This window comes from Salmo salar, unplaced genomic scaffold (assembly GCF_905237065.1).
Source record: "Salmo salar unplaced genomic scaffold, Ssal_v3.1, whole genome shotgun sequence".
NCBI classification, from domain to species: Eukaryota; Metazoa; Chordata; class Actinopteri; order Salmoniformes; family Salmonidae; genus Salmo; species Salmo salar.
In genome coordinates this window covers 367501-392356 of record NW_025549383.1, presented here as the reverse complement: position 1 = coordinate 392356, position 24856 = coordinate 367501, and the positions used below count along the sequence as shown (strand labels likewise).

General features: G+C 40.0%; 25 non-coding genes and 10 pseudogenes across 25 annotated transcripts; all 35 read right to left on the bottom strand.

Annotated features, from left to right (window-relative positions):
- Positions 1-2518: 2518 nt before the first annotated feature.
- LOC123737260 (5S ribosomal RNA) lies at positions 2519-2637 on the bottom strand. Its single transcript, XR_006766798.1, has one exon. It is a non-coding gene; the product is annotated as a 5S ribosomal RNA (ribosomal RNA).
- Positions 2638-2776: 139 nt separating this feature from the next.
- Positions 2777-2894, bottom strand: LOC123737248 (5S ribosomal RNA). Its single transcript, XR_006766786.1, has one exon. It is a non-coding gene; the product is annotated as a 5S ribosomal RNA (ribosomal RNA).
- A 139-nt stretch (positions 2895-3033) lies between these two features.
- On the bottom strand, positions 3034-3152 carry LOC123737945 (5S ribosomal RNA). Its single transcript, XR_006767242.1, has one exon. It is a non-coding gene; the product is annotated as a 5S ribosomal RNA (ribosomal RNA).
- A 139-nt stretch (positions 3153-3291) lies between these two features.
- On the bottom strand, positions 3292-3410 carry LOC123737453 (uncharacterized; annotated as a pseudogene).
- A 139-nt stretch (positions 3411-3549) lies between these two features.
- LOC123737330 (uncharacterized) lies at positions 3550-3668 on the bottom strand (annotated as a pseudogene).
- A 139-nt stretch (positions 3669-3807) lies between these two features.
- LOC123737715 (5S ribosomal RNA) lies at positions 3808-3926 on the bottom strand. The gene has a single exon (XR_006767013.1). It is a non-coding gene; the product is annotated as a 5S ribosomal RNA (ribosomal RNA).
- A 139-nt stretch (positions 3927-4065) lies between these two features.
- Positions 4066-4184, bottom strand: LOC123737179 (5S ribosomal RNA). Its single transcript, XR_006766719.1, has one exon. It is a non-coding gene; the product is annotated as a 5S ribosomal RNA (ribosomal RNA).
- A 409-nt stretch (positions 4185-4593) lies between these two features.
- Positions 4594-4712, bottom strand: LOC123737457 (uncharacterized; annotated as a pseudogene).
- Positions 4713-4851: 139 nt separating this feature from the next.
- On the bottom strand, positions 4852-4960 carry LOC123737462 (uncharacterized; annotated as a pseudogene).
- A 409-nt stretch (positions 4961-5369) lies between these two features.
- On the bottom strand, positions 5370-5488 carry LOC123737384 (uncharacterized; annotated as a pseudogene).
- A 134-nt stretch (positions 5489-5622) lies between these two features.
- LOC123737103 (5S ribosomal RNA) lies at positions 5623-5741 on the bottom strand. Its single transcript, XR_006766643.1, has one exon. It is a non-coding gene; the product is annotated as a 5S ribosomal RNA (ribosomal RNA).
- A 139-nt stretch (positions 5742-5880) lies between these two features.
- On the bottom strand, positions 5881-5999 carry LOC123737099 (5S ribosomal RNA). The gene has a single exon (XR_006766639.1). It is a non-coding gene; the product is annotated as a 5S ribosomal RNA (ribosomal RNA).
- Positions 6000-6138: 139 nt separating this feature from the next.
- On the bottom strand, positions 6139-6257 carry LOC123737345 (uncharacterized; annotated as a pseudogene).
- A 6323-nt stretch (positions 6258-12580) lies between these two features.
- LOC123738011 (5S ribosomal RNA) lies at positions 12581-12699 on the bottom strand. The gene has a single exon (XR_006767305.1). It is a non-coding gene; the product is annotated as a 5S ribosomal RNA (ribosomal RNA).
- Positions 12700-12838: 139 nt separating this feature from the next.
- Positions 12839-12957, bottom strand: LOC123737936 (5S ribosomal RNA). The gene has a single exon (XR_006767233.1). It is a non-coding gene; the product is annotated as a 5S ribosomal RNA (ribosomal RNA).
- Positions 12958-13096: 139 nt separating this feature from the next.
- On the bottom strand, positions 13097-13215 carry LOC123737252 (5S ribosomal RNA). The gene has a single exon (XR_006766790.1). It is a non-coding gene; the product is annotated as a 5S ribosomal RNA (ribosomal RNA).
- Positions 13216-13354: 139 nt separating this feature from the next.
- On the bottom strand, positions 13355-13473 carry LOC123737151 (5S ribosomal RNA). The gene has a single exon (XR_006766691.1). It is a non-coding gene; the product is annotated as a 5S ribosomal RNA (ribosomal RNA).
- Positions 13474-13612: 139 nt separating this feature from the next.
- LOC123737581 (5S ribosomal RNA) lies at positions 13613-13731 on the bottom strand. Its single transcript, XR_006766882.1, has one exon. It is a non-coding gene; the product is annotated as a 5S ribosomal RNA (ribosomal RNA).
- A 139-nt stretch (positions 13732-13870) lies between these two features.
- LOC123737582 (5S ribosomal RNA) lies at positions 13871-13989 on the bottom strand. The gene has a single exon (XR_006766883.1). It is a non-coding gene; the product is annotated as a 5S ribosomal RNA (ribosomal RNA).
- A 409-nt stretch (positions 13990-14398) lies between these two features.
- LOC123737744 (5S ribosomal RNA) lies at positions 14399-14517 on the bottom strand. The gene has a single exon (XR_006767042.1). It is a non-coding gene; the product is annotated as a 5S ribosomal RNA (ribosomal RNA).
- Positions 14518-14656: 139 nt separating this feature from the next.
- On the bottom strand, positions 14657-14775 carry LOC123737182 (5S ribosomal RNA). Its single transcript, XR_006766722.1, has one exon. It is a non-coding gene; the product is annotated as a 5S ribosomal RNA (ribosomal RNA).
- Positions 14776-14914: 139 nt separating this feature from the next.
- LOC123737839 (5S ribosomal RNA) lies at positions 14915-15033 on the bottom strand. The gene has a single exon (XR_006767137.1). It is a non-coding gene; the product is annotated as a 5S ribosomal RNA (ribosomal RNA).
- Positions 15034-15442: 409 nt separating this feature from the next.
- On the bottom strand, positions 15443-15561 carry LOC123737838 (5S ribosomal RNA). The gene has a single exon (XR_006767136.1). It is a non-coding gene; the product is annotated as a 5S ribosomal RNA (ribosomal RNA).
- A 409-nt stretch (positions 15562-15970) lies between these two features.
- LOC123738017 (5S ribosomal RNA) lies at positions 15971-16089 on the bottom strand. Its single transcript, XR_006767311.1, has one exon. It is a non-coding gene; the product is annotated as a 5S ribosomal RNA (ribosomal RNA).
- A 6054-nt stretch (positions 16090-22143) lies between these two features.
- Positions 22144-22261, bottom strand: LOC123737360 (uncharacterized; annotated as a pseudogene).
- Positions 22262-22400: 139 nt separating this feature from the next.
- LOC123737974 (5S ribosomal RNA) lies at positions 22401-22519 on the bottom strand. Its single transcript, XR_006767270.1, has one exon. It is a non-coding gene; the product is annotated as a 5S ribosomal RNA (ribosomal RNA).
- A 139-nt stretch (positions 22520-22658) lies between these two features.
- LOC123737299 (uncharacterized) lies at positions 22659-22777 on the bottom strand (annotated as a pseudogene).
- Positions 22778-22916: 139 nt separating this feature from the next.
- LOC123737083 (5S ribosomal RNA) lies at positions 22917-23035 on the bottom strand. The gene has a single exon (XR_006766623.1). It is a non-coding gene; the product is annotated as a 5S ribosomal RNA (ribosomal RNA).
- A 139-nt stretch (positions 23036-23174) lies between these two features.
- On the bottom strand, positions 23175-23293 carry LOC123737405 (uncharacterized; annotated as a pseudogene).
- A 139-nt stretch (positions 23294-23432) lies between these two features.
- On the bottom strand, positions 23433-23551 carry LOC123737998 (5S ribosomal RNA). Its single transcript, XR_006767293.1, has one exon. It is a non-coding gene; the product is annotated as a 5S ribosomal RNA (ribosomal RNA).
- A 139-nt stretch (positions 23552-23690) lies between these two features.
- LOC123737271 (5S ribosomal RNA) lies at positions 23691-23809 on the bottom strand. Its single transcript, XR_006766809.1, has one exon. It is a non-coding gene; the product is annotated as a 5S ribosomal RNA (ribosomal RNA).
- A 139-nt stretch (positions 23810-23948) lies between these two features.
- LOC123737155 (5S ribosomal RNA) lies at positions 23949-24067 on the bottom strand. Its single transcript, XR_006766695.1, has one exon. It is a non-coding gene; the product is annotated as a 5S ribosomal RNA (ribosomal RNA).
- Positions 24068-24206: 139 nt separating this feature from the next.
- Positions 24207-24325, bottom strand: LOC123737740 (5S ribosomal RNA). Its single transcript, XR_006767038.1, has one exon. It is a non-coding gene; the product is annotated as a 5S ribosomal RNA (ribosomal RNA).
- Positions 24326-24464: 139 nt separating this feature from the next.
- Positions 24465-24583, bottom strand: LOC123737483 (uncharacterized; annotated as a pseudogene).
- A 139-nt stretch (positions 24584-24722) lies between these two features.
- LOC123737739 (5S ribosomal RNA) lies at positions 24723-24841 on the bottom strand. The gene has a single exon (XR_006767037.1). It is a non-coding gene; the product is annotated as a 5S ribosomal RNA (ribosomal RNA).
- Between the last annotated feature and the right edge of the window lie 15 nt (positions 24842-24856).

Genomic DNA, 24856 nt, shown 5'->3' with positions numbered 1-24856 from the left:
TCTATCCATTTTTACATTAAAATCCCCAACTAAAATACAGTTTCCCTTGCACCATTTCGCTAATTCTAAAAATAAATTCCTTCTCTCTGTTTCATTATTCGGCGCATAAATATTTATAATCCTAAAAACCCTACTCATATATTCAAAATCTAAAATTAAAATCCTCCCATTATTATCATTATATATCTTCTTCACATTTTCTACTACATCCTTCCTTATTAAAATTGCAACCCCACATGAATTCCCCCTACCATTGTTTACATAAATAAAATCCCTCCATATTTTCTGAATTTCTAAAACACACATATTATCCCAGTGCGTCTCTTGAATACATAAAATATCAGAATTCTTTATGTGTACTATTCTATTAAATTTTCCTATTGTTCTCAACCCATTCGCATTTATCGACATTATTGTTACCATACTAATAAATAATAAAATTATAAAATATAATTTCATTATCCTCTACCTTTTATCCAGTTTCTTTCCTCTTCCACCCTTTCTCTCCCCCCCCCTCCGCTGCTTTCCTCTTCCTGTATCCTCCTCTCATTCTTTCAAACTTTTCCCCATCATCCGAGTCCGATATCTCCTCCAAGTCCATTTCATCCAGCCAACTTTTCTTCTTTACACCCTCGTCCGTTGTGCTCCCCGTGTTCTCCGCCGTTTCTGGAATGTTCATCTCCGTCTCATGTGTAGTCGTCGTTGTGCTCCCCGTGTTCATCGCCGTTTCTGGAATGTTCGTTGTGCTCCCCGTGTTCATCTCCGTCTCATATATTGTCGTCGTTGTGCTCCCCGTGTTCATACCCGTCTCTGTTATTGTCATTAAACTTAAAACCCTCTCCATTTCTTCACCCCCGAGTTACTTGTTTGTGCTGTGCTTTCCCCTAAAACCTGTGAGTCCCCCGAGCTTCCCCCAGTCCACTCCCCCCTCCTCCTGAAAACTCCATCTTCTTATTTCTGAATCCATGCTGCTCCCAATTTCGTTAATCTTCTGGTCTTCCTTCTTCTCCCTTCTTCCTTCCTCCGTCTCTCCACCTTCCACCACATCATCTCCTCCATCTTCTTCTCCTTCTTCCGACAATACAACTGCTTCCTCGAATAGTACTTGACTCCCCTCTTCAGTCATAACTTCTCCACAGTTGCATTCCGCCAATCTCTTTCTGCATCTACCACAAACATTCCTTTCCTTCTCTCCGACACACTCTCTCGCATAATGGCCTTGATTGCCGCACTTGAAACACTTGAATTCAGGGCAATCTTTAACTATGTGCCCAGGTTGTATGCACAATCGACAAACTCTGACCTGCTTGTCATGGATCACCCTGAAGTATTCAGCTCCTTCCAGCGTCTCAATTTTTGTGGAATATGGCAATGATGTGACTTTTTCCGTAAATTTAACTTTACAGAACCTTGTTCCGTCAACCACCTCCGTTCCAGGCCAAACTCTCCTCCTTATCTCCGATACGGCCGTTACTCCCCAGCTTCTCAACTTGTCCAGTATCACTTTATCTTCTATATATACCGGTAGATTCATAAAAGACACCACCAAATCATTAATATTCACATCTCTCGCCAGTATCTTGTTGTCCTTTATCCGTATACCGTCCATTATCCGTTCTTTACCTTTTCCGTTTCTCATCGTAATTTCATATTTCTTATCTCCTTTCATTCGGCATCCCACCACCTCTCCACACGTCTCCTTAATTGCTCGTAGTAATTCCATCGTCGTCACCTTTTCTTCTCCCACCAACTCAATTGCCACCGTGTATTCTTTTCCATATTTCATTCCTCCTTTTTCGTTTTCCTTCCGTTGCGCATTTTCGTTGTCTTTGTCCGTTCCGTTTGTCGTTGCCATGTTGTCCGTCATTGTGAATCAAAAATGAAAGCGAAAAAAACCTCCCCAGGCAGCAAAACTGCAGGGGGGAAAACTAAACAAAACTAAAAACTATCCAAATGAAAAAACAATAAATTATATTGCAAAATCCAAAAAGAAACGAAAATAGCTCTCGAGCAAACACTCTCAAGCAAACACTCACAGCTCAATTACTGGCACCTGTCGTCACTTCTCCAATCAAGGATTAGCGCCCCCAGGCTGGTATGGCCGTAAGCGAGAAACAATCTCTTGCTACAACATATATAGTCAAAGTGAGTGTGATAAACAGACATTGCATTTTCACCAATTAGATAAGCAGCTTGAACTTTGTGTCACTGAAAAAGTAGAAGAAATTACAAACACTGTTCCCATCACTTTTTAGCACAGGTAGTTGGATAAAATACAAACTTTATTTCCTTTCATCATTTGAACAGGGCAAAGGAGCACAAAGCACACACAAGCTGCATTCAGCAACAATATTCTTGTTTGTCTTATAAATACAAGGCAGATGCTAATTGAAAACACACGGAAATTTGATCCTATTAAAAAGGCAGGAAGCTGCATTTAGTCAATTCATCATTAAATGCTTACTACAAGGCAGTGTTGCTGATGAAATAGTGCAAGAGCACACCCTCGTGGACAAAATGCTTACAGCACCTGGTATTCCCAGGCGGTCTCGCATCCAAGTACTAACCAGGCCCGACCCTGCTTAGCTTCCGAGATCAGACGAGATCGGGCGTACCCAGGCAGATATGGCCGTAAGCGAGAAACAATCTCTTGCTACAACATATATAGTCAAAGTGAGTCTGATAAAACAGACATTTAGTCAATTCATCATTAAATGCTTACTACAAGGCAGTGTTGCTGATGAAATAGTGCAAGAGCACACCCTCGTGGACAAAATGCTTACAGCACCTGGTATTCCCAGGCGGTCTCCCATCCAAGTACTAACCAGGCCCGACCCTGCTTAGCTTCCGAGATCAGACGAGATCGGGCGTATCCAGGCTGATATGGCCGTAGCGAGAAACAATCTCTTGCTACAACATATATAGTCAAAGTGAGTCTGATAAAACAGACATTTAGTCAATTCATCATTAAATGCTTACTACAAGGCAGTGTTGCTGATGAAATAGTGCAAGAGCACACCCTCGTGGGCAAAATGCTTACAGCACCTGGTATTCCCAGGCGGTCTCCCATCCAAGTACTAACCAGGCCCGACCCTGCTTAGCTTCCGAGATCAGACGAGATCGGGCGTACCCAGGCTGATATGGCCGTAAGAGAGAAACAATCTCTTGCTACAACATATATAGTCAAAGTGAGTCTGATAAAACAGACATTTAGTCAATTCATCATTAAATGCTTACAACAAGGCAGTGTTGCTGATGAAATAGTGCAAGAGCACACCCTCGTGGACAAAATGCTTACAGCACCTGGTATTCCCAGGCTGTCTCCCATCCAAGTACTAACCAGGCCCGACCCTGCTTAGCTTCGGAGATCAGACGAGATCGGGCGTACCCAGGCTGATATGGCAGTAAGCGAGAAACAATCTCTTGCTACAAAATATATAGTCAAAGTGAGTCTGATAAAACAGACATTTAGTCAATTCATCATTAAATGCTTACTACAAGGCAGTGTTGCTGATGAAATAGTGCAAGAGCACACCCTCGTGGGCAAAATGCTTACAGCACCTGGTATTCCCAGGCGGTCTCGCATCCAAGTACTAACCAGGCCCGACCCTGCTTAGCTTCCGAGATCAGACGAGATCGGGCGTACCCAGGCTGATATGGCCGTGAGCGAGAAACAATCTCTTGCTACAACATATATAGTCAAAGTGAGTCTGATAAAACAGACATTTAGTCAATTCATCATTAAATGCTTACTACAAGGCAGTGTTGCTGATGAAATAGTGCAAGAGCACACCCTCGTGGACAAAATGCTTACAGCACCTGGTATTCCCAGGCGGTCTCCCATCCAAGTACTAACCAGGCCCGACCCTGCTTAGCTTCCGAGATCAGACGAGATCGGGCGTACCCAGGCTGATATGGCCGTAAGCTAGAAACAATCTCTTGCTACAACATATATAGTCAAAGTGAGTCTGATAAAACAGACATTTAGTCAATTCATCATTAAATGCTTAATACAAGGCAGTGTTGCTGATGAAATAGTGCAAGAGCACACCCTCGTGGACAAAATGCTTACAGCACCTGGTATTCCCAGGCGGTCTCCCATCCAAGTACTAACCAGGCCCGACCCTGCTTCGCTTCCGAAATCAGACGAGATCGGGCGTACCCAGGCTGGTATGGCCGTATGCGAGAAACAATCTCTTGCTACAACATATATAGTCAAAGTGAGTGTGATAAACAGACATTGCATTTTCACCAATTAGATAAGCAGCTTGAACTTTGTGTCACTGAAAAAGTAGAAGAAATTACAAACACTGTTCCCATCACTTTTTAGCACAGGTAGTTGGATAAAATACAAACTTTATTTCCTTTCATCGTTTGAACAGGGCAAAGGAGCACAAAGCACACACAAGCTGCATTCAGCAACAATATTCTTGTTTGTCTTATAAATACAAGGCAGATGCTAATTGAAAACACAAGGAAATTTGATCCTATTAAAAAGGCAGGAAGCTGCATTTAGTCAATTCATCATTAAATGCTTACTACAAGGCAGTGTTGCTGATGAAATAGTGCAAGAGCACACCCTCGTGGACAAAATGCTTACAGCACCTGCTATTCCCAGGCGGTCTCCCATCCAAGTACTAACCAGTACCGACCCTGCTTAGCTTCCGAGATCAGACGAGATCGGGCGTACCCAGGCTGACATGGCCGTAAGCGAGAAACAATCTCTTGCTACAACATATATAGTCAAAGTGAGTCTGATAAAACAGACATTTAGTCAATTCATCATTAAATGCTTACTACAAGGCAGTGTTGCTGATGAAATAGTGCAAGAGCACACCCTCGTGGACAAAATGCTTACAGCACCTGGTATTCCCATGGGGTCTCCCATCCAAGTACTAACCAGGCCCGACCCGGCTTAGCTTCCGAGATCGGGTGTACCCAGGCTGGTATGGCCGTAAGCGAGAAACAATCTCTTGCTACAACATATATAGTCAAAGTGAGTGTGATAAACAGACATTGCATTTTCACCAATTAGATAAGCAGCTTGAACTTTGTGTCACTGAAAAAGTAGAAGAAATTACAAACACTGTTCCCATCACTTTTTAGCACAGGTAGTTGGATAAAATACAAACTTTATTTCCTTTCATCATTTGAACAGGGCAAAGGAGCACAAAGCACACACAAGCTGCACTCAGCAACAATATTCTTGTTTGTCTTATAAATACAAGGCAGATGCTAATTGAAAACACAAGGAAATTTGATCCTATTAAAAAGGCAGGAAGCTGCATTTAGTCAATTCATCATTAAATGCTTACTACAAGGCCATGTTGCTGATGAAATAGTGCAAGAGCACACCCTCGTGGACAAAATGCTTACAGCACCTGGTATTCCCAGGCGGTCTCCCATCCAAGTACTAACCAGTACCGACCCTGCTTAGCTTCCGAGATCAGACGAGATCGGGCGTACCCAGGCTGACATGGCCGTAAGCGAGAAACAATCTCTTGCTACAACATATATAGTCAAAGTGAGTCTGATAAAACAGACATTTAGTCAATTCATCATGCTTACTACAAGGCAGTGTTGCTGATGAAATAGTGCAAGAGCACACCCTCGTGGACAAAATGCTTACAGCACCTGGTATTCCCAGGCGGTCTCCGATCCAAGTACTAACCAGGCCCGACCCTGCTTAGCTTCCGAGATCAGACGAGATCGGGCGTACCCAGGCTGGTATGGCCGTAAGCGAGAAACAATCTCTTGCTACAACATATATAGTCAAAGTGAGTCTGATAAAACAGACATTTAGTCTATTCATCATTAAATGCTTACTACAAGGCAGTGTTGCTGATGAAATAGTGCAAGAGCACACCCTCGTGGACAAAATGCTTACAGCACCTGGTATTCCCAGGCAGTCTCCCATCAAAGTACTAACCAGGCCCGACCCTGCTTAGCTTCCGAGATCAGACGAGATCGGGCGTACCCAGGCTGATATGGCCGTAAGCGAGAAACAATCTCTTGCTACAACATATATAGTCAAAGTGAGTCTGATAAAACAGAAATTTAGTAAATTCATCATTAAATGCTTACTACAAGGCAGTGTTGCTGATGAAATAGTGCAAGAGCACACCCTCGTGGACAAAATGCTTACAGCACCTGGTATTGCCAGGCAGTCTCCCATCGAAGTACTAACCAGGCCCGACCCTGCTTAGCTTCCGAGATCAGACGAGATCGGGCGTACCCAGGCTGATATGGCCGTAAGCGAGAAACAATCTCTTGCTACAACATATATAGTCAAAGTGAGTCTGATAAAACAGAAATTTAGTCAATTCATCATTAAATGCTTACTACAAGGCAGTGTTGCTGATGAAATAGTGCAAGAGCACACCCTCGTGGACAAAATGCTTACAGCACCTGGTATTCCCAGGCGGTCTCCCATCCAAGTACTAACCAGGCCCGACCCTGCTTAGCTTCCGAGATCAGACGAGATCGGGAGTACCTTTTTTTTAAAATCTTTTATTATGAAAAAACACATAATATTTACAATATTCAAACAATAATAATAAAAAGGATGAACAATTCATCCTTTTACAAAATCAAAAAAGAAAAGAAAATAAAACCAATTAAAAAACACAATCATCCACTAAAACCAATTAATAATTAAAAGCAAGTTTTCCATTTTGATCAATTTCGATAAAAGTGCTCCCCCACACAAACAGTTTTTCAAAATTACATCCTCCATATTTATATATTAGTTCAATATCTTTCTCTAAAATACTTTTAAATAAAACCTCCACACTCACAATTTTCCCTTCATAATGTCCTAAATTCCTTCTTTGTCTTACAGCGTATCTAGCATGGCTAAGAACAAAATTCATCAAATTAATATTAAAAACTTTGCTTTTTCCATTTATACCAAATAGAAACAACCTCCTCCACTCAACCCCATTTACAATATCTTCTCCCCAATGTTGTTCTAAAAGCCCCTTTATAAACTCATGAAACCCTTGTAATCTACTACATTCAATAAAAAAGTGCATAAAATTTTCCACCTCCGTACCACAAATATCACATTCTCTTTTAATGTCTCTATTTATTTGATGTAAAACCACGTTCGTAAAAATCCTATTATGTTTCAATTTAAAATCATTATCTTCACATTCTATAGAATTATATTTGACATTGACATTCTTCCATATTGATTTTACATCTATATTTACAAATACCCTAGACCACACTTTTTCTGAAGCAGGAGCTTTTATCTCTCTTAAAATACATTTTTCATAAATCTTTTTAACTTTCAAACCTGATAAAACATGTTTCTCCCCATTACTTTCATAATATAAAACCGGTAAACCCTTAGCTCTCTCAACCACCTCTGTATTTATTAAAAGCACCCATTCTTCAGGAATACACCCTAAAATTCTCTTATACATATTTTCTATTGTAGTTTTACTTATTTCATCTTCTACTTCACAAACATTATCATAAATCGCTTGTACAGTAAGAAACCCTGGAATGACCTCGTATAAAATATCCCCAATCTGTCTCATCCCAGCCCTCATAAAATATTTACAAAACAACATCTTATTATTATATTGTATCTTGGGATTTAAGAAAATTGGCTGATTTAAAATATTGTCTAAAATGGTACACTCATAATAAATATTTGGTAAAAACTCCCCCCAAGCTTCAAACACTTCTCTATAAAACAATGGTATATTACTTAACATTTCTTTTTTCATGCACATCAATAAACCATTGTCCCCCATCCTCCCAACCTCCTGCAAATACTCCTTAAAAAATCTTTTCCATCCATAATCTAGTTCACCATATAAATATTTCCGTACCATTTTAACTCTAATTGCTTTTTTCCTTACATTTAAATCCACCAACTTCAAACCCCCCTCCTCATATCCTGCAATCAATGTTTTAAAAGAAATTTTCGCTCCTTTCCCATCCCATAAAAAATCAACTAAAATCGTATTCATTTCAGATAAAACCCATTCTGGTACATCTAAAACGTTCATGACATGAATAAAAATTGACATCAGCAAGGAATTTACAACAATTACTTTCCCTTTTAATTTCAAAGCCCTCCCCTTCCACATATTTACTACCTTCCTAACTTTATTTATAACCCCACTCCATGTCAGATCCCTAGCTTCTTGTTCCTTCACCCCTAAAAACACACCTAACACCTTAAAATAATCATTTACCACCTTAAAAGGAAAAGTCCCCTCATTATTCTTCCCAACATACATTATTACTGACTTCTCCATATTCACTTTAGCTCCTGAGGCTTTCTCATATACTTTAAAACACTCCATCACCCTTTTAACACTTCCCTCATCTCTGACTGTAATTGTGGTATCGTCTGCATATTGATGAATTAAACTAAAACCTCCTTGCGGAGTCTCTACACAATTTATAAAATGATCTTTTTTAAGGTATGCCGCTAAGGGTTCTACCGATAAAACAAACAATAAAGCTGATAAAGGGCACCCCTGTCTCACTGACCTCTCAAGAATAAAAGAATCTGTTAAAACCCCATTACATTTAACCCTACTTTTAGCCTTTCTATATAATAATTTTATCCATCTTATTATACCATTTCCAAACCCATACTTTTCCAGTACCCTAAACATAAAATCATGTTCCACCCTGTCAAAAGCTTTATTAAAATCTATACTTAAAACAATCCCCCCCATCTTGTCACTATTCATTTTATTTATCACATCTCTAAGTGTAGTTATGGTATCTGCTATATCTCTTCCAGGCACACTATAATTTTGTGTAGGTGCTATAATATCATTTAAAACCATCTTCATCCTATTTGCCAGTATCTTAGCTAAAATCTTATAATCTGAGTTTAATAAACTAATTGGCCTATAATTTTCTAGTTTCAGTTTGCTCCCCTTATTTTTATATAAAATCGATATCAGCCCTGTCACCATGGAATCTGAAACAGTATCATTGTCTTCCATATATTGATATACTTCTAATAAAATAGGTGCTAAAATACTTTCATACATTTTATAAAACTCTGCAATTAGTCCATCTACTCCAGGACTTTTATTTATTTGTAAACCCTTAATTGCATCTTTCACTTCATCCATTGTTATCTTCCTATCACACATTTGCTTATCTTCAACACCAATTTGCACATCCACACTACTTAAAATCTCTTTTACACACCCCTCCTCCACCTCCCCTTTCTTAAATAAATCCTTATAAAAATTCTGTACAGTTTCTAATATTTCAACATAATCATTTACCACTTCACCCTTTACATTTTCAATCTCACTAATATATGATTTCGTCTGTTTAGTTTTTTCTAAACCAAGAAAAAACGAGGTACATTTCTCCCCTTCTAAAACATATTTTGCCCTACTTCTAATAATTGCACCCTTACACTTCTCTATTTCACATTTGCTCAATTTTGCTTTTAAATCTAAAAACCTTTCAATAGTATAATCAGGATCACTATCACATTTCTTCATTTCTTCATTCAATTTTGTTCTTAAATAATTTTCTGCTCTTGTCATCCTACTCCTCTTCTTCCTTGCATATCTAATACTAAAAACTTTTATTTTTTCTTTAACATTTTCCCACCACTTGCACTTATCATTCCCTTTTTGCTTATCCTCCATTTCATCTTCTATCAAAGATTTAAGTCGTTTCCCGTATTCCTCATCACCTAGATACCCTGCATTCATACACCATATTCCCCCCCCTTTCCTTTCCTTATCTAACCCCACCGAAAATGTTAACCCAGCATGATCACTAAAAGTTGTAAAAATATATTTAATATCCTTCATAAAATTCCTTAACCCTTCATTTACTAAAACCAAATCTATCCGTGTCTGTTTCAATTCCCCTAAAACCACCTGCCTTCTAGAAAATTCTCTCTTATTAGGATTCTCCTCCCTCCATATATCAATTAAATTGTTTTCAACCATCATCTTCCTTAAAACCCCCCCTAGATACGTCACTTCTAAAAATAGCTCCCCTTGTCATATCTAGTCTATCCATTTTTACATTAAAATCCCCAACTAAAATACAGTTTCCCTTGCACCATTTCGCTAATTCTAAAAATAAATTCCTTCTCTCTATTTCATTATTCGGCGCATAAATATTTATAATCCTAAAAACCCTACTCATATACTCAAAGTCTAAAATTAAAATCCTCCCATTATTATCATTATATATCTTCTTCACATTTTCTACTACATCCTTCCTTATTAAAATTGCAACCCCACATGAATTCCCCCCTACCATTGTTTACATAAATAAAATCCCTCCATATTTTCTGTACTTCTAAAACACACATATTATCCCAGTGCGTCTCTTGAATACATAAAATATCAGAATTCTTTATGTGTACTATTCTATTAAATTTTCCTATTGTTCTCAACCCATTCGCATTTATCGACATTATTGTGACCATACTAATAAATAATAAAATTATAAAATATAATTTCATTATCCTCTACCTTTTATCCAGTTTCTTTCCTCTTCCACCCTTTCTCTCCCCCCCTCCGCTGCTTTCCTCTTCCTGTATCCTCCTCTCATTCTTTCAAACTTTTCCCCATCATCCGAGTCCGATATCTCCTCCAAGTCCATTTCATCCAGCCAACTTTTCTTCTTTACACCCTCGTCCGTTGTGCTCCCCGTGTTCATCGCCGATTCTGGAATGTTCGTTGTGCTCCCCGTGTTCTCCGCCCGTTTCTGGAATGTTCATCTCCGTCTCATGTGTAGTCGTCGTTGTGCTCCCCGTGTTCATCGCCGTTTCTGGAATGTTCGTTGTGCTCCCCGTGTTCATCTCCGTCTCATATATTGTCGTCGTTGTGCTCCCCGTGTTCATACCCGTCTCTGTTATTGTCATTAAACTTAAAACCCTCTCCATTTCTTCACCCCCGAGTTACTTGTTTGTGCTGTGCTTTCCCCTAAAACCTGTGAGTCCCCCGAGCTTCCCCCCAGTCCACTCCCCCCCTCCTCCTGAAAACTCCATCTTCTTATTTCTGAATCCATGCTGCTCCCAATTTCGTTAATCTTCTGGTCTTCCTTCTTCTCCCTTCTTCCTTCCTCCGTCTCTCCACCTTCCACCACATCATCTCCTCCATCTTCTTCTCCTTCTTCCGACAATACAACTGCTTCCTCGAATAGTACTTGACTCCCCTCTTCAGTCATAACTTCTCCACAGTTGCATTCCGCCAATCTCTTTCTGCATCTACCACAAACATTCCTTTCCTTCTCTCCGACACACTCTCTCGCATAATGGCCTTGATTGCCGCACTTGAAACACTTGAATTCAGGGCAATCTTTAACTATGTGCCCAGGTTGTATGCACAATCGACAAACTCTGACCTGCTTGTCATGGATCACCCTGAAGTATTCAGCTCCTTCCAGCGTCTCAATTTTTGTGGAATATGGCAATGATGTGACTTTTTCCGTAAATTTAACTTTACAGAACCTTGTTCCGTCAACCACCTCCGTTCCAGGCCAAACTCTCCTCCTTATCTCCGATACGGCCGTTACTCCCCAGCTTCTCAACTTGTCCAGTATCACTTTATCTTCTATATATACCGGTAGATTCATAAAAGACACCACCAATTCATTAATATTCACATCTCTCGCCAGTATCTTGTTGTCCTTTATCCGTATACCGTCCATTATCCGTTCTTTACCTTTTCCGTTTCTCATCGTAATTTCATATTTCTTATCTCCTTTCATTCGGCATCCCACCACCTCTCCACACGTCTCCTTAATTGCTCGTAGTAATTCCATCGTCGTCACCTTTTCTTCTCCCACCAACTCAATTGCCACCGTGTATTCTTTTCCATATTTCATTCCTCCTTTTCGTTTTCCTTCCGTTGCGCATTTTCGTTGTCTTTGTCCGTTCCGTTTGTCGTTGCCATGTTGTCCGTCATTGTGAATCAAAAATGAAAGCGAAAAAACCTCCCCCAGGCAGCAAAACTGCAGGGGGGGAAAACTAAACAAAACTAAAAACTATCCAAATGAAAAAACAATAAATTATATTGCAAAATCCAAAAAAGAAACGAAAATAGCTCTCGAGCAAACACTCTCAAGCAAACACTCACAGCTCAATTACTCGCACCTGTCGTCACTTCTCCAATCAAGGATTAGCGCCCCCAGGCTGGTATGGCCGTATGCGAGAAACAATCTCTTGCTACAACATATATAGTCAAAGTGAGTGTGATAAACAGACATTGCATTTTCACCAATTAGATAAGCAGCTTGAACTTTGTGTCACTGAAAACGTAGAAGAAATTACAAACACTGTTCCCATCACTTTTTAGCACAGGTAGTTGGATAAAATACAAACTTTATTTCCTTTCATCGTTTGAACAGGGCAAAGGAGCACAAAGCACACACAAGCTGCATTCAGCAACAATATTCTTGTTTGTCTTATAAATACAAGGCAGATGCTAATTGAAAACACAAGGAAATTTGATCCTATTAAAAAGGCAGGAAGCTGCATTTAGTCAATTCATCATTAAATGCTTACTACAAGGCAGTGTTGCTGATGAAATAGTGCAAGAGCACACCCTCGTGGACAAAATGCTTACAGCACCTGGTATTCCCAGGCGGTCTCCCATCCAAGTACTAACCAGGCCCGACCCTGCTTAGCTTCCGAGATCAGACGAGATCGGGCGTACCCAGGCTGATATGGCAGTAAGCGAGAAACAATCTCTTGCTACAACATATATAGTCAAAGTGAGTCTGATAAAACAGACATTTAGTCAATTCATCATTAAATGCTTACTACAAGGCAGTGTTGCTGATGAAATAGTGCAAGAGCACACCCTCGTGGGCAAAATGCTTACAGCACCTGGTATTCCCAGGCGGTCTCCCATCCAAGTACTAACCAGGCCCGACCCTGCTTAGCTTCCGAGATCAGACGAGATCGGGCGTACCCAGGCTGATATGGCCGTTAGCGAGAAACAATCTCTTGCTACAACATATATAGTCAAAGTGAGTCTGATAAAACAGACATTTAGTCAATTCATCATTAAATGCTTACTACAAGGCAGTGTTGCTGATGAAATAGTGCAAGAGCACACCCTCGTGGACAAAATGCTTACAGCACCTGGTATTCCCAGGCGGTTTCCCATCCAAGTACTAACCAGGCCCGACCCTGCTTAGCTTCCGAGATCAGACGAGATCGGGCCTACCCAGGCTGATATGGCCGTAAGCGAGAAACAATCTCTTGCTACAACATATATAGTCAAAGTGAGTCTGATAAAACAGACATTTAGTCAATTCATCATTAAATGCTTACTACAAGGCAGTGTTGCTGATGAAATAGTGCAAGAGCACACCCTCGTGGACAAAATGCTTACAGCACCTGGTATTCCCAGGCGGTCTCCCATCCAAGTACTAACCAGGCACGACCCTGCTTAGCTTCCGAGATCAGACGAGATCAGGCGTACCCAGGCTGGTATGGCCGTAAGCGAGAAACAATCTCTTGCTACAACATATATAGTCAAAGTGAGTCTGATAAAACAGACATTTAGTCAATTCATCATTAAATGCTTACTACAAGGCAGTGTTGCTGATGAAATAGTGCAAGAGCACACCCTCGTGGACAAAATGCTTACAGCACCTGGTATTCCCAGGCGGTCTCCCATCCAAGTACTAACCAGGCCCGACCCTGCTTAGCTTCCGAGATCAGACGAGATCGGGAGTACCCAGGCTGGTATGGCCGTAAGCGAGAAACAATCTCTTGCTACAACATATATAGTCAAAGTGAGTCTGATAAAACAGACATTTAGTCAATTCATCATTAAATGCTTACTACAAGGCAGTGTTGCTGATGAAATAGTGCAAGAGCACACCCTCGTGGACAAAATGCTTACAGCACCTGGTATTCCCAGGCGGTCTCCCATCCAAGTACTAACCAGGCCCGACCCTGCTTAGCTTCCGAGATCAGACGAGATCGGGAGTACCCAGGATGATATGGCCGTAAGCGAGAAACAATCTCTTGCTACAACATATAGAGTCAAAGTGAGTGTGATAAACAGACATTGCATTTTCACCAATTAGATAAGCAGCTTGAACTTTGTGTCACTGAAAAAGTAGAAGAAATTACAAACACTGTTCCCATCACTTTTTAGCACAGGTAGTTGGATAAAATACAAACTTTATTTCCTTTCATCATTTGAACAGGGCAAAGGAGCACAAAGCACACACAAGCTGCATTCAGCAACAATATTCTTGTTTGTCTTATAAATACAAGGCAGATGCTAATTGAAAACACAAGGAAATTTGATCCTATTAAAAAGGCAGGAAGCTGCATTTAGTCAATTCATCATTAAATGCTTAATACAAGGCAGTGTTGCTGATGAAATAGTGCAAGAGCACACCCTCGTGGACAAAATGCTTACAGCACCTGGTATTCCCAGGCGGTCTCCCATCCAAGTACTAACCAGGCCCGACCCTGCTTAGCTTTCGAGATCAGACGAGATCGGGCGTACCCAGGCTGGTATGGCCGTAAGCAAGAAACAATCTCTTGCTACAACATATATAGTCAAAGTGAGTGTGATAAAACAGACATTAAGTCAATTCATCATTAAATGCTTAATACAAGGCAGTGTTGCTGATGAAATAGTGCAAGAGCACACCCTCGTGGACAAAATGCTTACAGCACCTGGTATTCCCAGGGGGTCTCCCATCCAAGTACTAACCAGGCCCGACCCTGCTTCGCTTCCGAGATCAGACGAGATCGGGCGTACCGAGGCTGATATGGCCGTAAGCGAGAAACAATCTCTTGCTACAACATATATAGTCAAAGTGAGTCTGATAAAACAGACATTTAGTCAATTCATCATTAAATGCTTAATACAAGGCAGTGTTGCTGATGAAATAGTGCAAGAGCACACCCTCGTGGACAAAATGCTTACAGCACCTGGTATTCCCAGGCGGTCTCCCATCCAAGTACTAACCAGGACCGACCCTGCTTAGCTTCCGAGATCAGACGAGATCGGGCGTACCCAGGCTGGTATGGCCGTAAGCGAGAAACAATCTATTGCTACAACATATATAGTCAAAATGAGTCTGATAAACAGACATTGCATTTTCACCAATTAGATAAGCAGCTTGAACTTTGTGTCACTGAAAAAGTAGAAGAAATTACAAACACTGTTCCCATCACTTTTTAGTACAGTTAGTTGGATAAAATACCAACTTTAGTTCCTTTCATCATTTGAACAGGGCAAAGGAGCACAAAGCACACACAAGCTGCATTCAGCAACAATATTCTTGTTTGTCTTATAAATACAAGGCAGATGCTAATTGAAAACACAAGGAAATTTGATCCTATTAAAAAGGCAGGAAGCTGCATTTAGTCAATTCATCATTAAATGCTTACTACAAGGCAGTGTTGCTGATGAAATAGTGCAAGAGCACACCCTCGTGGACAAAATGCTTACAGCACCTGGTATTCCCAGGCGGTCTCCCATCCAAGTACTAACCAGGACCGACCCTGCTTAGCTTCCGAGATCAGACGAGATCGGGCGTACCCAGGCTGGTATGGCCGTAAGCGAGAAACAATCTATTGCTACAACATATATAGTCAAAATGAGTCTGATAAACAGACATTGCATTTTCACCAATTAGATAAGCAGCTTGAACTTTGTGTCACTGAAAAAGTAGAAGAAATTACAAACACTGTTCCCATCACTTTTTAGTACAGTTAGTTGGATAAAATACCAACTTTAGTTCCTTTCATCATTTGAACAGGGCAAAGGAGCACAAAGCACACACAAGCTGCATTCAGCAACAATATTCTTGTTTGTCTTATAAATACAAGGCAGATGCTAATTGAAAACACAAGGAAATTTGATCCTATTAAAAAGGCAGGAAGCTGCATTTAGTCAATTCATCATTAAATGCTTACTACAAGGCAGTGTTGCTGATGAAATAGTGCAAGAGCACACCCTCGTGGACAAAATGCTTACAGCACCTGGTATTCCCAGGCGGTCTCCCATCCAAGTACTAACCAGGCCCGACCCTGCTTAGCTTCCTAGATCAGACGAGATCGGGCGTACCCAGGCTGGTATGGCCGTAAGCGAGAAACAATCTCTTGCTACAACATATATAGTCAAAGTGAGTCTGATAAAACAGACATTTAGTCAATTCATCATTAAATGCTTAATACAAGGCAGTGTTGCTGATGAAATAGTGCAAGAGCACACCCTCGTGGACAAAATGCTTACAGCACCTGGTATTCCAGGCGGTCTCCCATCCAAGTACGAACCAGGCCCGACCCTGCTTAGCTTCCGAGATCAGACGAGATCGGGCGTACCTTTTTTTTTTTTTTATCTTTTATTATGAAAAAAACACATAATATTTACAATATTCAAACAATAATAATAAAAAGGATGAACAATTCATCCTTTTACAAAATCAAAAAATAAAATAAAATAAAACCAATTAAAAAACACAATCATCCACTAAAATCAATTAATAATTAAAAGCAAGTTTTCCATTTTGATCAATTTCGATAAAAGTGCTCCCCCACACAAACAGTTTTTCAAAATTACATCCTCCATATTTATATATTAGTTCAATATCTTTCTCTAAAATACTTTTAAATAAAACCTCCACACTCACAATTTTCCCTTCATAATGTCCTAAATTCCTTCTTTGTCTTACAGCGTATCTAGCATGGCTAAGAACAAAATTCATCAAATTAATATTAAAAACTTTGCTTTTTCCATTTATACCAAATAGAAACAACCTCCTCCACTCAACCCCATTTACAATATCTTCTCCCCAATGTTGTTCTAAAAGCCCCCTTATAAACTCATGAAACCCTTGTAATCTACTACATTCAATAAAAAAGTGCATAAAATGTTCCACCTCCGTACCACAAATATCACATTCTCTTTTAATGTCTCTATTTATTTGATGTAAAACCACGTTCGTAAAAATCCTATTATAATTCAATTTAAAATCATTATCTTCACATTCTATAGAATTATATTTTACATTGACATTCTTCCATATTGATTTTACATCTATATTTACAAATACCCTAGACCACACTTTTTCTGAAGCAGGAGCTTTTATCTCTCTTAAAATACATTTTTCATAAATCTTTTTAACTTTCGAACCTGATAAAACATGTTTCTCCCCATTACTTTCATAATATAAAACCGGTAAACCCTTAGCTCTCTCAACCACCTCTGTATTTATTAAAAGCACCCATTCTTCAGGAATACACCCTAAAATTCTCTTATACATATTTTCTACTGTAGTTTTGCTTATTTCATCTTCCACTTCACAAACATTATCATAAATCGCTTGTACAGGAAGAAAACCTGGAATGACCTCATATAAAATATCCCCAATCTGTCTCATCCCAGCCCTCATAAAATATTTACAAAACAACATCTTATTATTATATTGTATCTTGGGATTTAAGAAAATTGGCTGATTTAAAATATTGTCTAAAATGGTACACTCATAATAAATATTTGGTAAAAACTCCCCCCAAGCCTCAAACACTTCTCTATAAAACAATGGTATATTAGCTAACATTTCTTTTCTCATACACATTAATAAACCATTTTCCCCCATCCTCCCAACCTCCTGCAAATACTCTTTAAAAAATCTTTTCCATCCATAATCTAGTTCACCATATAAATATTTTCGTACCATTTTAACTCTAATTGCTTTTTTCCTTACATTTAAATCCACCAACTTCAAACCCCCCTCCTCATAACCTGCAATCAATGTTTTAAAAGAAATTTTCGCACCTTTCCCATCCCATAAAAATTCAACTAAAATCGTATTCATTTCAGATAAAACCCATTCTGGTACATCTAAAACGTTCATGACATGAATAAAAATTGACATCAGCAAGGAATTTACAACAATTACTTTCCCTTTTAATTTCAAAGCCCTCCCCCTCCACATATTTACTACCTTCCTAACTTTGTTTATAACCCCACTCCATGTCAGATCCCTAGCTTCTTGTTCCTTCACCCCTAAAAACACACCTAACACCTTAAAATAATCATTTACCACCTTAAAAGGAAAATTCCCCTCATTATTCTTCCCAACATACATTATTACTGACTTCTCCATATTCACTTTAGCTCCTGAGGCTTTCTCATATATTTTAAAACACTCCATCACCCTTTTAACACTTCCCTCATCTCTGACTGTAATTGTGGTATCGTCTGCATATTGATGAATTAAACTAAAACCTCCTTGCGGAGTCTCTACACAATTTATAAAATGATCTTTTTTAAGGTATGCCGCTAAGGGTTCTACCGATAAAACAAACAATAAAGCTGATAAAGGGCACCCCTGTCTCACTGACCTCTCAAGAATAAAAGAATCTGTTAAAACCCCATTACATTTAACCCTACTTTTAGCCTTTCTATATAATAATTTTATCCATCTTATTATACCATTTCCAAACCCATACTTTTCCAGTACCCTAAACATAAAATCATGTTCCACCCTGTCAAAAGCTTTATTAAAATCTATACTTAAAACAATCCCCCCCATCTTATCGCTATTCATTTTATTTATCACATCTCTAAGTGTAGTTATGGTATCTGCTATATCTCTTCCAGGCACACTATAATTTTGTGTAGGTGCTATAATATCATTTAAAACCATCTTCATCCTATTTGCCAGTATCTTAGCTAAAATCTTATAATCTGAGTTTAATAAACTAATTGGCCTATCATTTTCTAGTTTCAGTTTGCTCCCCTTATTTTTATATAAAATCGATATCAGCCCTGTCACCATGGAATCTGAAACAGTATTATTGTCTTCCATATATTGATATACTTCTAATAAAATAGGTGCTAAAATACTTTCATACATTTTATAAAACTCTGCAATTAGTCCATCTACTCCAGGACTTTTATTTATTTGTAAACCCTTAATTGCATCTTTCACTTCATCCATTGTTATCTTCCTATCACACATTTGCTTATCCTCAACACCAATTTGCACATCCACACTACTTAAAATCTCTTTTACACACCCCTCATCCACCTCCCCTTTCTTAAATAAATCCTTATAAAAATTCTGTACTGTTTCTAATATCTCAACATAATCATTTACCACTTCACCCTTTACATTTTCAATCTGACCAATATATGATTTCATCTGTTTAGTTTTCTCTAAACCAAGAAAAAACGACGTACATTTCTCCCCTTCTAAAACATATTTTGCCCTACTTCTTATAATTGCACCCTTACACTTATCTATTTCACATTTGCTCAATTTTTCTTTTAAATCTAAAAACTTTTCAATAGTATAATCAGGATCACTATCACATTTCTTCATTTCTTCATTCAATTTTGTTCTTAAATAATTTTCTGCTCTTGTCATCCTACTCCTCTGCTTCCTTGCATATCTAATACTAAAAACTTTTATTTTTTCCTTAACATTTTCCCACCACTTGCACTTATCATTCCCTTTTTGCTTATCCTCCATTTCATCTTCTATCAAAGATTTAAGTTGTTTCCCGTATTCCTCATCACCTAGATACCCTGCATTCATACACCATATTCCCCCCCTTTCCTTTCCTTATCTAACCCCACCGAAAATGTTAACCCAGCATGATCACTAAAAGTTGTAAAAATATATTTAATATCCTTCATAAAATTCCTTAACCCTTCATTTACTAAAACCAAATCTATCCGTGTCTGTTTCAATTCCCCTAAAACCACCTGCCTTCTAGAAAATTCTCTCTTATTAGGATTCTCCTCCCTCCATATATCAATTAAATTGTTTTCAACCATCATTTTCCTTAAAACCCCCCTAGATACATCACTTCTAAAAATAGCTCCCCTTGTCATATCTAGTCTATCCATTTTTACATTAAAATCCCCAACTAAAATACAGTTTCCCTTGCACCATTTCGCTAATTCTAAAAATAAATTCCTTCTCTCTATTTCATTATTCGGCGCATAAATATTTATAATCCTAAAAACCCTACTCATATACTCAAAGTCTAAAATTAAAATCCTCCCATTATTATCATTATATATCTTCTTCACATTTTCTACTACATCCTTCCTTATTAAAATTGCAACCCCACATGAATTCCCCCCTACCATTGTTTACATAAATAAAATCCCTCCATATTTTCTGTACATCTAAAACACACATATTATCCCAGTGCGTCTCTTGAATACATAAAATATCAGAATTCTTTATGTGTACTATTCTATTAAATTTTCCTATTGTTCTCAACCCATTCGCATTTATCGACATTATTGTGACCATACTAATAAATAATAAAATTATAAAATATAATTTCATTATCCTCTACCTTTTATCCAGTTTCTTTCCTCTTCCACCGTTTCTCTCCCCCCCTCCGCTGCTTTCCTCTTCCTGTATCCTCCTCTCATTCTTTCAAACTTTTCCCCATCATCCGAGTCCGATATCTCCTCCAAGTCCATTTCATCCAGCCAACTTTTCTTCTTTACACCCTCGTCCGTTGTGCTCCCCGTGTTCATCGCCGATTCTGGAATGTTCGTTGTGCTCCCCGTGTTCTCCGCCCGTTTCTGGAATGTTCATCTCCGTCTCATGTGTAGTCGTCGTTGTGCTCCCCGTGTTCATCGCCGTTTCTGGAATGTTCGTTGTGCTCCCCGTGTTCATCTCCGTCTCATATATTGTCGTCGTTGTGCTCCCTGTGTTCATACCCGTCTCTGTTATTGTCATTAAACTTAAAACCCTCTCCATTTCTTCACCCCCGAGTTACTTGTTTGTGCTGTGCTTTCCCCTAAAACCTGTGAGTCCCCCGAGCTTCCCCCCAGTCCACTCCCCCCTCCTCCTGAAAACTCCATCTTCTTATTTCTGAATCCATGCTGCTCCCAATTTCGTTAATCTTCTGGTCTTCCTTCTTCTCCCTTCTTCCTTCCTCCGTCTCTCCACCTTCCACCACATCATCTCCTCCATCTTCTTCTCCTTCTTCCGACAATACAACTGCTTCCTCGAATAGTACTTGACTCCCCTCTTCAGTCATAACTTCTCCACAGTTGCATTCCGCCAATCTCTTTCTGCATCTACCACAAACATTCCTTTCCTTCTCTCCGACACACTCTCTCGCATAATGGCCTTGATTGCCGCACTTGAAACACTTGAATTCAGGGCAATCTTTAACTATGTGCCCAGGTTGTATGCACAATCGACAAACTCTGACCTGCTTGTCATGGATCACCCTGAAGTATTCAGCTCCTTCCAGCGTCTCAATTTTTGTGGAATATGGCAATGATGTGACTTTTTCTGTAAATTTAACTTTACAGAACCTTGTTCCGTCAACCACCTCCGTTCCAGGCCAAACTCTCCTCCTTATCTCCGATACGGCCGTTACTCCCCAGCTTCTCAACTTGTCCAGTATCACTTTATCTTCTATATATACCGGTAGATTCATAAAAGACACCACCAATTCATTAATATTCACATCTCTCGCCAGTATCTTGTTGTCCTTTCTCCGTATACCGTCCATTAGCCGTTCTTTACCTTTTCCGTTTCTCATCGTAATTTCATATTTCTTATCTCCTTTCATTCGGCATCCCACCACCTCTCCACACGTCTCCTTAATTGCTCGTAGTAATTCCATCGTCGTCACCTTTTCTTCTCCCACCAACTCAATTGCCACCGTGTATTCTTTTTCATATTTCATTCCTCCTTTTTCGTTTTCCTTCCGTTGCGCATTTTCGTTGTCTTTGTCCGTTCCGTTTGTCGTTGCCATGTTGTCCGTCATTGTGAATCAAAAATGAAAGCGAAAAAACCTCCCCCAGGCAGCAAAACTGCAGGGGGGGAAAACTAAACAAAACTAAAAACTATCCAAATGAAAAAACAATAAATTATATTGCAAAATCCAAAAAAGAAACGAAAATAGCTCTCGAGCAAACACTCTCAAGCAAACACTCACAGCTCAATTACTCGCACCTGTCGTCACTTCTCCAATCAAGGATTAGCGCCCCCAGGCTGATATGGCCGTAAGCGAGAAACAATCTCTTGCTACAACATATATAGTCAAAGTGAGTCTGATAAAACAGACATTTAGTCAATTCATCATTAAATGCTTAATACAAGGCAGTGTTGCTGATGAAATAGTGCAAGAGCACACCCTCGTGGACAAAATGCTTACAGCACCTGGTATTCCAGGCGGTCTCCCATCCAAGTACGAACCAGGCCCGACCCTGCTTAGCTTCCGAGATCAGACGAGATCGGGCGTACCCAGGCTGATATGGCCGTAAGCGAGAAACAATCTCTTGCTACAACATATATAGTCAAAGTGAGTCTGATAAAACAGACATTTAGTCAATTCATCATTAAATGCTTAATACAAGGCAGTGTTGCTGATGAAATAGTGCAAGAGCACACCCTCGTGGACAAAATGCTTACAGCACCTGGTATTCCCAGGCGGTCTCCCATCCAAGTACTAACCAGGCCCGACCCTGCTTAGCTTCCGAGATCAGACGAGACCGGGCGTACCCAGGCTGATATGGCCGTAAGCGAGAAACAATCTCTTGCTACAACATATATAGTCAAAGTGAGTCTGATAAAACAGACATTTAGTCAATTCATCATTAAATGCTTAATACAAGTTAGTGTTGCTGATGAAATAGTGCAAGAGCACACCCTCGTGGACAAAATGCTTACAGCACCTGGTATTCCCAGGCGGTCTCCCATCCAAGTACTAACCAGGCCCAACCCTGCTTAGCTTCCGAGATGAGACGAGAACGGGCGTACCCAGGCTGGTATGGCCGTAAGCGAGAAACAATGTCTTGCTACAACATATATAGTCAAAGTGAGTCTGATAAAACAGATATTTAGTCAATTCATCATTAAATGCTTACTACAAGGCAGTGTTGCTGATGAAATAGTGCAAGAGCACACCCTCGTGGACAAAATGCTTACAGCACCTGGTATTCCCAGGCGGTCTCCCATCCAAGTACTAACCAGGCCCGACCCTGCTTAGCTTCCGAGATCAGACGAGATCGGGAGTACCCAGGCTGATATGGCCGTGAGCGAGAAACAATCTCTTGCTACAACATATATAGTCAAAGTGAGTCTGATAAAACAGACATTTAGTCAATTCATCATTAAATGCTTACTACAAGGCAGTGTTGCTGATGAAATAGTGCAAGAGCACACCCTCGTGGACAAAATGCTTACAGCACCTGGTATTCCCAGGCGGTCTCCCATCCAAGTACTAACCAGGCCCGACCCTGCTTAGCTTCCGAGATCAGACGAGATCGTGCGTACCCAGGCTGTTATAACCGTGAGCGAGAAACAATCTCTTGCTACAACATATATAGTCAAAGTGAGTCTGATAAAACAGACATTTAGTCAATTCATCATTAAATGCTTACTACAAGGCAGTGTTGCTGATGAAATAGTGCAAGAGCACACCCTCGTGGACAAAATGCTTACAGCACCTGGTATTCCCAGGCGGTCTCCCATCCAAGTACGAACCAGGCCCGACCCTGCTTAGCTTCCGAGATCAGACGAGATCGGGCGTACCCAGGCTGATATGGCCGTAAGCGAGAAACAATCTCTTGCTACAACATATATAGTCAAAGTGAGTCTGATAAAACAGACATTTAGTCAATTCATCATTAAATGCTTAATACAAGGCAGTGTTGCTGATGAAATAGTGCAAGAGCACACCCTCGTGGACAAAATGCTTACAGCACCTGGTATTCCCAGGCGGTCTCCCATCCAAGTACTAACCAGGTCCGACCCTGCTTAGCTTCCGAGATCAGACGAGACCGGGCGTACCCAGGCTGACATGGCCGTAAGCGAGAAACAATCTCTTGCTACAACATATATAGTCAAAGTGAGTCTGATAAAACAGACATTTAGTCAATTCATCATTAAATGCTTAATACAAGGCAGTGTTGCTGATGAAATAGTGCAAGAGCACACCCTCGTGGACAAAATGCTTACAGCACCTGGTATTCCCAGGCGGTCTCCCATCCAAGTACTAACCAGGCCCGACCCTGCTTAGCTTCCGAGATGAGACGAGATCGGGCGTACCCAGGCTGGTATGGCCGTAAGCGAGAAACAATGTCTTGCTACAACATATATAGTCAAAGTGAGTCTGATAAAACAGATATTTAGTCAATTCATCATTAAATGCTTACTACAAGGCAGTGTTGCTGATGAAATAGTGCAAGAGCACACCCTCGTGGACAAAATGCTTACAGCACCTGGTATTCCCAGGCGGTCTCCCATCCAAGTACTAACCAGGCCCGACCCTGCTTAGCTTCCGAGATCAGACGAGATCGGGAGTACCCAGGCTGATATGGCCGTAAGCGAGAAACAATCTCTTGCTACAACATATATAGTCAAAGTGAGTCTGATAAAACAGACATTTAGTCAATTCATCATTAAATGCTTACTACAAGGCAGTGTTGCTGATGAAATAGTGCAAGAGCACACCCTCGTGGACAAAATGTTTACAGCACCTGGTATTCCCAGGCGGTCTCCCATCCAAGTACTAACCAGGCCCGACCCTGCTTAGCTTCCGAGATCAGACGAGGTCGTGCGTACCCAGGCTGTTATAACCGTAAGCGAGAAACAGTCTCTTGCTACAACATATATAGTCAAAGTGAGTCTGATAAAACTGACATTTAGTCAATTCATCATTAAATGCTTACTACAAGGCAGTGTTGCTGATGAAATAGTGCAAGAGCACACCCTCGTGGACAAAATGCTTACAGCACCTGGTATTCCCAGGCGGTCTCCCATCCAAGTACTAACCAGGCCCGACCCTGCTTAGCTTCCGAGATCAGACGAGATCGGGAGTACCCAGGCTGATATGGCCGTAAGCGAGAAACAATCTCTT